The 13,800-nt window shown below is 46.6% G+C and overlaps 1 protein-coding gene across 1 annotated transcript in view; it reads left to right on the top strand.

Annotated features, from left to right (window-relative positions):
- The window catches only part of bnc2 (basonuclin 2), a 159,862-nt gene that overhangs the window by 19,609 nt on the left and 126,453 nt on the right, over window positions 1-13,800 (top strand). The window lies entirely within an intron of this gene.

Below are 13,800 nucleotides of genomic sequence, written 5' to 3'. Positions count from 1 at the left end.
CTCTCTCTCTCTCTCTCTCTTCCTCCATCTGTATCTCTTTGCCTGTTCGTTTTTCTACTTTTCAGTGAGTGCAAACTAATTACAGCAGCTCCTCCGCTCCTCTTTGGAAACCCATGACTACTGGTCTAACGAAGTGACACTCTTTCTTCATCCGATGTCTCCCTCTCCCCGCGTTGCTCAGTCATCCTCCCAAGCCCCCACCTCCCACCCTGCATCCCACCCACCCCGTCTGTTTTCCCAACATTCCTGTGCTGGTGTGTGACTGTGATGGCTTGTCATCTCGCAGGAATGTCCTGCTCTCCCACCTCGTCCCCCTGATTTGGCGTGAAGCATTTGCTCCTGGTTTCCGACTCCGCACATGTACACACACACGCAGGCACACACTTGAAATGGTAGCTTTAAAAAAAAAAATGTGTTCATGCAGATGGTGTCCATTGGGCCGCATACCTACCCTTGGCGCTCGGCCACAACAAGCAAAGCCATTCTCAGATAGTCCCCAGCTTGTTTTTCAACTGAAAAAAAAAAGTGTGCCCAAAGTTATTTTATCTTATGTTGCCTGTGGTAAAAAGAGCCATTTACTCTGTATGGTAAACGCAAAGAATTCTCTTGATTTTACTGATTACTAAAGAGCAGAGTGTTTTTTAAGGAAGAACACTTGTTTCACGTAGTTTCATATATGCACTTATAAAGAACACAATTTGCAGCTCATAAACTGTGGTCAGGCAGCGTTGTGCAAACTTAATCGTGACCAGGATTATTGGCTAAGTGTATCAAATGTTATAAATTGGGTTTAAAAAAAAAGAAATGACATGGCTACAGTTTTATGTATCCTCTATACAGGGAAATGGAAGAGATCCTGTAATATGAAGCACATGTGACATGTTAAGGCTACGTTTTAGTTTGGATAATGACTTTCCCCCCAGTGCATGCATGTTTTATATGGTGAGGACTTATTGGAGGCCTACTGGCACAAGGGACCATGCTACACTCAATGACCCGAGGGAGCACTTTCAATGGAAGGCAATAAGGAAGAATATTGTGTGGGTACGCTTGCATCAAGTTTGTGTGTGTGTGAGCACACGCGACATAGTCGTCTGATTGGCATCATCCTCATGGAACAAGTCTGGCTCCTTCTAGATCAGGCTGACGTGTGTGCATGTGTGCGACTATTTGTGTGTGTGTGTGTGTGTGTGTGTGTGTGTGTGTGTGTGTGTGTGTGTGTGTGTGTGTGTGCGTGTGCGAGCGTGCAGGAGATATCACCAGGCTCTCATGTTTATTCAGCTCAACGCCTGGATGACCAGGACTTATCCGCTGTCCTGATTACCCTGCCTGGCCTGCCACCATTAATCCTTCAGAGACCTCAGGCCCCTTAAACAGCCCTACCTTACACACACGTACAGGAACACACACACGCACACACACCGAGCCACACACATTTAAAGTATACATATATCAAGGACATACACAAAATAAAACTGTACCTTTCTCGTTTTTCTCTCTCTTCCCCACTGTTATACCAGTGTTGTCCTCAGGGCAGAGCGTCTGTGTGCCTGGGTTTGGTTTTTGTGTATGCTCTGTCATTTGGGCCTCCAGGAACCTTCCAGGCATCTCTCAAGGTCCCTAGTCCCTTTAATTCCCAGTGAATTGTGCGTGTGCGTGCGTGTGTGTGTGTGTGTGTGTGTGTGTGTGTGTGTGTGCGTGTGTGTGAGGAGTGAGAAAAATGTAGAGGCAGAAATGATTCACTCTAATTTGTGCCACAGTATTTTCTTTATCAGCTCTTGTAAGTCTCTGTGAAGGCCCACATAATTATATTTTATGTGGAGTAAAAATGACTGTATTGTAGTTCTTTTCCCATAACGACCATAGTTTTCTTAGGAGGTTTTTTCTGCTGAGGGGCCTGTTGGAGCAAACTGACTGTGCAAGCATGTGGCTGCTATTGTGCATGTGTGTGCAAGTATGTGTACATGTGTACTCAGGACACCGGGGTTCTTTTCATTAATAGTCACTGCGCCAAGACATAATATTGACCATGGCTGTGTTCCCTCTTCTGGTTTTGCCCATAATAAATGATGCAGATTAGAAAAGTAGAAACACATTGGGCTGATAAGTAGCCTTTGCAGCTCACTTGCCATGCCACTGAGGTGGGGGGGCTCCCTTCTCTCACTTTTCCTCAACTGTATTCTTTGGTATTGGGTTGACTGTGTGTGCGCGCGTGAAGTTTTATCTGTGGTCTGTGTACATTCGGAGCGACCGGGTGGCGAGGGTGTTTGGACTCTGAAGGAATGACAATGGTGTTCGTTGCCAAGTTCCATTGGATTATACTATACACAGCAGGGAACCCTCTCATTATAAACAGAAGCTCATACTGGGATGTGTGTGTGTGTGTGTGTGTGTGTGTGTGTGTGCACATAAAAAACACACACACACACACACAAGCCCGAACAAACAAAGACAGGGGACACAGCACTGGAACTAGTACAGCTGGAATGAGAGCATGACTAGTTCATATCTCGGGGCTAAGGAAAACAAACTGAAAATTTAACACTGTGTGTGTGTGTGTGTGTGTGTGTGTGTGTGTGTGTGTGTGTGTGTGTGTGTGTGGCAGGAGGATCTGTTTAAATGTGACCCCACCCCCGACCCCTTGCCATTTCGAACCGTTTCCATCAGATTTAACGCCTGTTGAACATGATGATGTCACCCCGTTATTAAAATCATCGGTGACATCGCAGCAAGTGCAGATGAAATAAATGGGACAGAAAGAAAGAGAAGAAGGTTTCTGTCTTTATTAGTGAGATGGGAGTGACTGTTTGACCACCTGAGCAGACACAGACACACACAGACACAGACACACACACACACACACACACACACACACACACACACACACACACACACACACACACTGAGAAACAGACACACTCACTGGAGTCGTCTCCTCTGACTCCTTCCCCTCCTCTGACATTGCTCCCTCTCTCCCCTCCTGTCGCTGTCTTCTCCTTTTTCTCATAACAAATAACAGCGCAGAATTCCCCTCGCTTCTCTCCTGGGGAATTTTCATTACCGCCCAGTCCCCCTGCCCAGAAGGACTCCCCGCCTTGAACTGTTCAACAGCTGTGGTGTGGACACTCTCTTCCAAAACAGGCCCACTGTTCACAAACACCCGCCGGACTCAGGGTGGGGACTCTGTCAACGTCCACAGCTCCAGAGATCGAGCTTCCCTCACATGTGGGCCCACCACGGGGCCCCACTCACCTGGGGGGGTGGGGGGGAGAAACAGACCTGAGGCTGGGCCCTCACCTCTCCTTTTATCAGTTTGGGAACAGCTTGCATTGGGCCGGTGTACACGAGGGGAAAGATGGTGAAGGACGATTCCTGTCTCTTACACATTGGGCCTTATTTTAGAAGCTTTGTCCAAACAGTGGTTGTTCAGTCGTAGCTGAGCACTTACAGCTTATCACAACAACTGTACATGATGACAACAAACTAAAACAACAAGTAAAAGTATGTGAGTATATGAGATACAGTAGATGGATAGACGGATAGATAGATAGAGTCGCTGCCTTTAGCAAGAGCAAGGCGAGGTGCTATAATCAAAGGCGATTACTCATCGCATGCTGTGACGCCCCACAGTCAAATGCAAAGCAGCTTAAATTAAAACACACTTCATTTAAATAGATGAAAACTACATGGGAGATGAGTCGCCTTGTATTCCCGCCTGGCGACATTTGTTTCCGTTGGATCAGCAGAAAGTGATTTGCTGGCTGGGGGGGGGTTTCATAGAGGTGGCAGTGCGTCTGTTGGCTTCCCTAAGAACTGTGCGTGCATGTGTGCGTGCGTGTTTGTGTGCGTGTGTGTGAAGCTCCTATCTCAAGTCCTCTTTGGAAGAACTTAGGAACTCTTGGCAGCAGTGACAGTGGAAGTCCCCAGCACTTGGCTGCAGTCCTGCCAGTGTGTGTGTGTGTGTTAGTGTGTGTCCTTGCATGTAGGAAACGGCTCATTTGAATGTGCTGAAGCTGAGATGGGATCAGTGCGTGGGAGGTATTTTGTTCGTACACCAAAAATGAGATTATTAAGAAGCAGACAATACTCGACCACAAAAACACAGCTTGTTCCCATTCGACATCGGTGTCACAGTTCATTTGTGTAAGGGATCGTTCTCTGCGAAATGAAAATTCTGTCCCTGTTCCAATCGTTACTTCTCCTCTCACCATGTCCGTCAAAACCCACTGAGGCTTCAAGAAGCAAAAGTAAATGAAGAACAAGTTTCCTTCCATGTTTTAATCTTTCCCCAAAGCCAACAACATCACTGAGGCCACATTTTACTGTTACATATAAAACATCACAGGAGCACAGAGGCACATATACGAAAAATATTACGATGATAGTGGAGTTAGGGAACAGCTCTTTATGTTACCAGGTGCTCGGTTCGAAATGTGGCAGCTTTTCATATATTTCTGAAACAATGTCTCCATGATCTCATAGTTTTAAAAAGATTGAGAAGTTATTTGTTGTTCCCATCCAAACACTTTGAGAAGATCCTCAAAAGAAAACATAAAATAACGTGAGTTTGCAGGTTGCAGATTTCTCTCTGAAACTGTCAAAGTGACCTGCAGTAATGAAACCACAGCAAGTGAAGACCTGCTGCTGCAGGACTCGACCCTGAGGCCACTGCTGTTCACCTGTTTATTCAAATTTCAGTACACATGCACCGTGAACTGGAGAATCGTAACATTTCACACCAAATTCAACACTGCACTTCCTTGGGTCCTTAAAAAACACACCTGCCAAGTGTGAAGGCGATAAGAGGAACGGCGCTCGGGATATGTGAGCCACAGACGGATGTCAGGATTCATTAGACAGATTTCAGTGGATTATTTCAAGATTATTTTAACATTTATTTCATTTCTCCACACAGAACTGATGTTTTTTGTCTGTTGCTTTGTTTATGTCTTTGATGGTTTTGAGATATTTAAACTTGTTTTTAAAAAGTTTTCCTGTGTTTCCACTTCTATTATTTTTTGTTCAATTATGATCTCCGCAAAAGCAAAGATTAGGCACTAGTGTCATATTCATCTGAGACATGAGATTGTTTTTAGTTTTGAACTAAGCACTGGGGGTCTTTTTCAGGCTCTACAGCAGGTGTCTGAAGTGTGAAGTTTCATACGGGCAAAGAATTCAACCATATTATTTTAAAGACTGCATACTACAGCTCATTCTTTAAACAGAGCACTTTCCTTATGGACACTACAGTATTAGTCTAAACCCAATGATGAGTGCACTGAGTGAGGTTTGAGGCTGAACTATCCTGAGCCAGTGGGAGGTACAGTCGGGCAGTGAAGTGGTTTATTTGGTTGGGAGACACCTGGCCAGAGCGGAGGAGCTCGTAACACTATAAGGCTGCTGCTCCTGACCTTTCTCCTCCCTCCTCCTCCTCCTCCTCCTCCTCCCCGCATCCACCCTCTCTCTCTTCCTCTGTACTCGTCTCTCCAGCGGACTGTTTTGCTGCTGTCCCCCCGTCTGTCCACATTCCATTCACCAGGATACCTCTCCATCCTGTCCCGAAGGAGTGTGTGTGTGTGTGTGTGTGTGTGTGTGTGTGTGTGTGTGTGTGTGTGTGTGTGTGTGTGTGTGTGTGTGTGTGTGTGTGTGCTGAACGAGGTGTCCTACAGGCCTTGCCTCTGGTCACTTTATTAAAGTGTGTTTTAATTTACTCCTGTGCTCCTGTGAGCCCCTGCATCCTGACACACACACAGACACACACGCACACACACACACACACACACACACACACACACACACACACACACACACACACACACACACACACACACACACACGAAGCAGCCCCTCCTGGGACATGGCTTATTAACTCCACTCCTGCCTGTCAGAGTGTTAGTGGGGGGGGGGGGGGCGCAGCAGGTCTGTACCACATTCCTCAGTGTGGTCTGGTCTTGTTGATTTTTTAGATCTTCTTAATGCAGACACATAATGATACACACACTGCGACAGATGGACAATACACAACTTGAATCTTACCTTCATGCCGATATGCACGGACCCATAAACCATTAATAGACATATAGAGTTACATGACCCTCAGTTGAGTCTTTACGGGGTCAGAGTGTAACTGACAGCAGCAGGGATATTTTATTCTAACAATTAATACGCTAATAAATGGCTACATATACCATTTTGCAATAATCACTGTTTGGCAACAGAATTACGGCACAATCCGATTTACTTGGCTAATAAAAAGGATATGGCCTCAGAAGAGTTGGAGAATATGATCAGATCGATCTTTTTCTTTCGGTGACAAAAGACTCAGCATGACCTTCGTATATCTACAGCACCATATATCTCCATCTCCCACTTCTTCTATAATTTACACCACCCCCCATCCACATTATTCCCTGAGTGTCTCCTCGGTCTCAGTATTAAATATGAAGGGAGGAGCTGGAGTCTGTCTCAAAGGACAGGAGAGAAGTCACGTTGGGCTTTCCTAAGGCCTTGGTGTGTGATGCTGGGGCCTCGGGCCCTCATCCGAGTCTCACAGCAGAGGCTTCAGGGCACAGCCAGGGGGGATTTTCTGTGTACATTTGCAGCTGTGTGCGTATGTGTGTGTGTGTGTGTGTGTGTGTGTGTGTGTGTGTGTGTGTGTGTGTGTGTGTGTGTGTGTGTGTGTGTGTGTGTGTGTGTGTGTGTCTGTCACTACCAGGAACCATGGCAGCATAAAATAGTTTGTGCGCAGTGGATGTTTTTTTTATGTGTATATATTTGTGTATGCACATGAGTGTTTGTCGCTATGGTGATGCTTGTATCCAGAATGTAGAGCGACAGAACTTGCCTGCTTTACATGTGTCACTTGTGAGTAGCTTGTGAAAAATGTATTAAGAGTGTGTAAGGGCCAGCTGTGGTAAGAAAGGACCGGGGGAGTGGGACCGGGGGCAGGAGCGAGGGGGAGGGAGGGAGTCGGGGAGTAAGGGGCACAGCTGTAGGGGATTAATGCCCAGAGTGGAGGAGCTGGAGCCCAGGAATGTTCCCCAGCGTCCCCTCAAGAGGGAGGCGAAGAGGGAGGGAGCGCACGGAAAGACAAGGGCACGGGCCTCAGATGTATCCTGCGCTGCACGATCCCTGCTTACGTTTTGGGTTGGAGAAGAGGAGGGGACGATAACTCATCCCTGTCAGTCTCATCCACTATCTCAATCTACCCCCGCCACCTCCGCCACACCCACTCCTCCTCAGGCACTTTGGCAGTGATCTGGCCTGTAGTTCACAAGACTTCTCCTCTCCGTGCCGCTCTGCTCCGCTCCTCCCTGCCCCGCTCCTCCCTGCCCCGCTCCCTGTGTCACATTCTTTGTCTTGTGAGCGCTGTGATTTATGGACAGACACAGGAAGCGGTGTGTGTGTGTGTGTGTGTGTAATTGCACGGTGATGGTCAAGAGTGAGGAGACGGGCATATATCAGACGTCCCGAGGTTGTCACTCTCCCTCTCGATCGCTTCGCTCTCCTCGCCACACCCTGAACGGCAGCCTACAGCTACGAGGACTGAGTGAAATGATAAACTGAAATCTGACGCTTGGAGCTAGAAAGTCTCACCTGCTGAAACCTTCTTCTTTTTGTCTTTGGTTTGAGTGATCACGAACTCTGGGTTGTATGTGTTGTGGCCCAATTGTTCTCCGTGCCCTCTACCACCTCCTGTTCACACCCGTCCCCTCTTTGTTTCTTCGCGGACCCCTTCGCCCTCGCCTCCTGTCACTCCATCCAAACTCCCCGTGTTGACAGTTGTCAGGGGCAACCCGCTCATTTCCCCCGTGACGTGTTCAATGGGGCTGCACTGATCCCCGCTGACGACTCTGAAGAGGTGACCGCGGCGCGATTGGAAAGAGCGAGCGCCTGTCGCGGTGACTGCAAACCTGTCCGTCCATCCTCCTGCCTGCTCACCCGTGTCTCTCTTCCTCCTATTTGGAAACCACTCCACCTGGTTCGGACAATTACCTCACGTCCACTTGTCTCCCCCGTTGCTGCCTTAACTCCGCTCTCAGCCACTTAAGTTGTGATGGGCTAAAAGGGATACTTCAGCCACCGCCTGGCCCCAGCACTGTTATTAGATGCTCAGAGTTTTGTTGACAGCTCATAAAAAAGGCTGTACCCTCTTATTGTGTGTCTGTGTGTGTAAAAGGGTGCTAAAAACCATACTCCGCCTCAGTGGAATTTACCACAACTGCCGGGTGTCTGTCCATTAATGTCCCTGCATGTGTTTAAGCCGTTAACATCCGTCCTTTCTGATAACCGCTTCCTGCTGGACTTATTTGCCCCACTGAAAGAGAAAGGGAAGCCGCTGTGTGCCACCGTCCCGCCCTGTGCACCTTCTCCTGCCACCAAGTGCAAGCTCAGACACCCATCGCCGTCTGCAGCAGGGTGGGGTGAGACAGCAGGCCAGGAAGGAACTTGGTCTTGCAGGGATGCAGGTCTCAACACATCACCTCTCAGTCACCGACGCTAACGCTGACACTCAATCCTCTCTGCCTCCAGAAGAGCTGACACACTTCACCTACACAACACACGTTTAAATTCACACGTGCACATTTACGTCAAACTGTACTTTTGTTTCTTTCCCCGACGCACATAAACACAAAGTTATGCTTCCTCTCACTGTCATTAGGCAAAAGAAAGAGAAAAAAAGCTTCAAACACCAGGTGATATCATAGCAGCCTGGGAACAAACAGTGCAATCCCCTTAATCTTCACATGACTTCTCTGCACTTAGCTGATGCTTAATTGCCAGGGAAAGTTTTTTAACATCTGCTTTTATTCAATAGTCTTTATTGGCATGACTCACTCTCTTTGCCACTGCCAACCGCTTTCTACACCCAGTATCAGGTATTTAAAAAAACTAAACAAAAACAGTAAAGGAAAAAACATGCATTTGTCCCAAAAAAGAAATCCCAGCACACAGAATATGATGCTAACTAAGGTACAAGTCGGGCTTTCATGGGCGTTTAGTCTTTGGAGGAGCAGGGTTTCAGAGTCATGAAAGAAAATCAGAGGAGAAAAGGGGGAGTAAAACGACTGTACTGCTGTATTTATAGGGGTAATCATTAAGGGGAAGTGCAATTTGAATGTGGAGGAGGGGGCCGTGCAGTGATGGAACTTTGGGGTTGGCTTGTTGGTCCTGCAGGGGCAATGAATTGTCTTCTCATATAACTTATGTCTACATGTTTCACTCACACGCTACAGGAAAGTGCACCGTGAACCATTCCCCTTGTGATCAGAGTCTCAGATTTTGAGTACAGTTGATAAATTGTCCTCCATTACCTTCTATAACCCAGCGCCACTATATGAGCTGTTCCCCAAAACGTTGGAGCTTCAAACTGTGCAGAAGGCAGCAGCCTGCGTGGGCTGATAAACTGTTAATGGTCTCAATAGGGATCAGTAATTACTTTCCCCCATAAAGCTGAAGATAGAAACAGTGAGATTCTTTTCTTTAGACACAGTTGCGGAGTCTCCATGGACACTTTTCCTGCTACTGATACTTCTCCTCTTTAGTCACTAAACCTGTGGCTGTTTAGAGTTCAGTCATTATTCTTCATCTTCCAGTGTGTGTGTGTGTGTGTGTGTGTGTGTGTGTGTGTGTGTGTGTGTGTGTGTGTGTGTGTGTGTGTGAGTGCGTGCGTGCGTGCGTGCGTGCGTGCGTGCGTGTGTGTGTGTGTGTGTGTGTTGCAGCAGGGGTTAAAGCAGAGACAGCGTGTCACCATGACCTGGTCACTATGTGATGAGGAAGGGAGGCAACATTACAAGACTGAGAAAGACAGATATCATCAGAGATTAGTAAAAGGTTTAAGAAGACACAGAAAAGTCACTTTAACCAACACACACACACACACACACACACACACACACACACACACACACACACACACACACACACACACAAAAACACACAATTATATAATACAGTATCCTCCGTACAGTGACAGCTAAGCAACCATAACTACTCATGGGCCTGTCAATCATTGGATTTGTCCACATGTAGAGTTAAAAGGTTTGTGACATCTTCTTCTTAAGCAACCTTTGTTTGGTGGTAACCTACAGGAGAATGAGCACCTCCAGATGTTTATCTCAACAAACAAACTCCTAATATAATAATATAATTTATTGTAATGTTAGCAGCTCTGTACTGGTTATTGGATCTATACCAAAGTGGAAATTAGCCGATTGCAGGCGCCCAAAGTACGGAGGTGCGAGTCCTCGGCAGCGGCTTCAGGTTCGGTTCCGACCGGCTCCATTGCTGCATGTCTACCCCGCTCTCTCTCTCTCTCTCTCTCTCAGGTTTCCAAAATAGTCTTTACATTTATTTTTACCCAAGATAGCATCATGTCTGGCAACTGGGTAGTTCTTACCTGCAAACCTCTGTCTGAAATTAACGAAAAAGCTACTGTTTAAAAAAATTATCAGGACTTTCAAAAGCTTAGTCAAGTCAACAGTAGCAGACGGTGGCAAGTCTTAGTCAATTTAAAAATGAAAATGAAAAAACAGCCTCTGCTGAAATGTAGACATCCCAAATGATCCTGGAGAAACTTGTCTTAAAGATAATGTACAGCAGCCTTTACTCCTTTAATTTAAAGTCACATTCATCTCGGCCAGAAAAATCTGATGCATCTGGCGAGCCTGTGATCTGACACTGAGCCAAGGAATTTGTTCAGCGAAGGAAAAAAAAAGTGGAGGGACTGATAAAAGGGAAATGATCTTTGGGGAAAGGTTGAAACAGACGGAGGGATGGAGCGTCAGTGTCTGGGGGAAACAGAGGTGGAGGTGTATTCAGACAAACTCAAAAGGGGACAAACAGAGTTTAAAGTTTAAAGAAAGTTTAAAAAATAGAAGAGGACTAGAAGGGGGTGAATCAGACAAAGTAGAGGAGTGGAAAGGAAAAAAAAGAAAGAAACAGGCGGAGAGGAGTTGTAATCTGGGTGGAGTGTTTTTAGGTGTCTGGCTGTAACAGCATGGGTCTCTCCCCTGACACCTCCACAACTTATCATCCCCGCATTCCTGCACAGGGACACTCCCCTGCCCACTGACACTGCACCGTGTGTGTGTGTGTGTGTGTGTGTGTGTGTGTGTGTGTGTGTGTGTGTGTGTGTGTGTGTCTGCTGTCGTTTTAAGTGAAGGGGCACGTTGGCCTCCCTCTCCCTGGACATCTGGCTACAGAAAGGAGTGGGTTTGTGTAAGACATGTTTATGTAAGTTTATGTCTGTGTGTGTGTGTGTGTGTGTGTGTGTGTGTGTGTGTGTGTGTGTGTGTGTGTGTGTGTGTGTGTGTGTGTGTGTGTGTGTGTGTGTGTGTGTGTGTGTGTCTGTATGTGTGTGAGAGAGTAAGACAGAAAGAAAGAAAGATAGAAGGAAAGAAAGAAAGAAGGAAAGAAGGAAAGAAGGAAAGAAGGAAAGAAGGAAAACTGCTGAATTGTGAGTGTGTGACAAACACTATTTCCCGTCCCCACCTCAGTAGGGCTTTAGGTTGTGGCAGAGAGAAGAGAAAACATCTCAGGGATTTCCTGCCATTCAGAGCTGCCCCTGAGTCCCCTCTGCTTCTGTCCACCTCCTCCGAGCTCTTCAAGTGAGGGGTGTGGCTGCAGACCCTCGTTAATTCATTAAAGCGTCCAGTGTGTGTGTGTGTGTGTGTGTGTGTGTGTGACAGGTCAGAGGAAGCTCTTTGTGAACGCTGCTGATTACAGCAGAGGTGATGTGTGTTATTATAACAGCTAAGAGGACAATGTGTTGTTATGCAATGACAGAGGTGGACCTGCAGCCACTTATGACCTCCTTTGTGTCTTTTGAGCTCCGGAGAGGAGGTTAAGTTTTCACCAGCGTTTGTTTGTTTGTTAGAAGGATAACCATTACATTTTGAGACGGGGTGGGACTTGGCCAAAGGTTTTCGCCTTGGCAGAGGTATAAACTATCAGAGCGCCCTTTTAAGTGATCATAGGGGGGGGGGATTTATTTGATTGAAAGTAAGAATACTTGTACCACATGGGAGACTAATATAACCACTAACAATTGATGTTTTTAGCTAAGAATTACAGATTCAATTCTCATATTTTGTAATCAAGCTGTAGTGAGTTAGAGTTTCAGTCGGTGACTCTACTTTGATTTCATCTGCAACAAAGACTCACAGAATTAATCTTAACATTTTAAATATTTGTCTGAAGAATACTTTTAAAAAGAACTGACTTAAATCACTGATGTAATCGCTACAATACAAAGTAAGTAACCAAAACTGAGCTTTTAACTATGACTTGCATTGTGAAAATGGCCTCTACCTGTGTGAGAGTCAGTGAATGATTTTGGTCTCAGGTATGTGTGTGCGTCTGACTGTTTCATGTCCTCTGTCGGAGCCTGCCTCGCTCTCGTCTTTGATTGTGAGCGACTGTGTTCCTTTGAGCCACCGGCTGGCTGCTGTCAGCATGTGGCTCGCTCAGCCACCAGAGCCAGAGGGCACAAAAGCTCTGTTGGAGCCGCTGTTGGCACAACAGAGAGCCGGGGGAGCGGGTGGCTCTCCAAAGTTATCTCTTTGAAAGGGAAGCGCGTGTATGTGTGCGCACGGTCGGGGGAGTGTGTGTTGTTTTACGAGCGCTCCTTCCCATCGCACACGCCTATAGCTTTGCTTTTAGACTGTGATTAATAGGAGCCTGAGGAGGCCATCAGAGAAATGCAACTTTGCACAACTATTAAATGTTTGCTGTGCTAGGCAACAGTGAACGCTACCCCCCCTCGCTAATGTGATCAGTTTGTGTAAAACACGACACAGTTGTATGTTTAAGCATGTGTGTCGGCTTCAGTTATTATGTTGGAAGCATCAAAGAAATCTAGAAGGATGTTGGTCCATCTCATCTCGTGTTCTTCAGTGAGTTGTGTGCCAACGGACCTGAAGTTGCAGCATAGAGCTGGTAGCACTTTGGCTAATTTCTGGACATTCTCTCCTCTTACTCAACCCTGCCTGACACACTGGTCCCATGGACGATCCTGTGTGTGTCTCTGCGCGGATTTGTATTTGTAAGTGTGTATATGTGTGTGTGTGTGTGTGGTTATGAGTGTAAGTGTGTGTGTCTGAGTGTGGTTGTATGTGCGCGTGTGCCAAGCCCCTGTGCCCTCCCCTGTCTCCACGCCTGGATGCTAACCGCTAGTGAAGGCTAGCCAATTATCCCCAATCAAGCTACCCTCTCTGGAACTGGCGCGAGAGGAAGCTCCCACTAGAGCTTATACTAGTCATTATGGGGCACATCCTGACATTAACTTTCTTCTTTTCCTCCTTGACTTCATCGCTCCTCATCCTCCCATTTCGTTCGTTCTTTCTCTCGTTCCTCCTCTGCTTTGTCTCTCACTTTCTCTCCCTCTCACTGCTAACTGAGGGCCTGATGCTGAAGCAAAGCAGCAATCAAACACACAAACCGAAAGCACATGGGTGCTAATTCATGCCTTCCTAATAATGCATTAAAGAAATTGGGGGTTGATGATGGAGGGGAGAAGTGTAGGCCATGCGTGACGTCATTTCCTGAGGAGGATTTTTTTTTTTTTTATCTGTGTGTGTCAACTGTAGATGCACAAAGCCTGGAATTGCTTGAAAGATTATGTGTGTTACTTCAGGGCATAGGGCAGGGAGGCAGTGGATTCTGGGAAATGTCACCCCCACTCACCTTCCTCCTCCCCTCTAGAGACTAAGAGACAGATTGGACTGAAATCAACTCAGGTAATTTACCTGCACACAGACAGTGATTACCTCTCTGTCTGTGTTTCTACCCTTTTTTTCC

Source organism: Hippoglossus hippoglossus, chromosome 1 (assembly GCF_009819705.1).
Source record: "Hippoglossus hippoglossus isolate fHipHip1 chromosome 1, fHipHip1.pri, whole genome shotgun sequence".
Taxonomy (NCBI): Eukaryota; Metazoa; Chordata; class Actinopteri; order Pleuronectiformes; family Pleuronectidae; genus Hippoglossus; species Hippoglossus hippoglossus.
The sequence above is the reverse complement of the archived record's forward strand: the minus strand, read 5'-3'. Positions and strand labels throughout refer to the sequence as shown.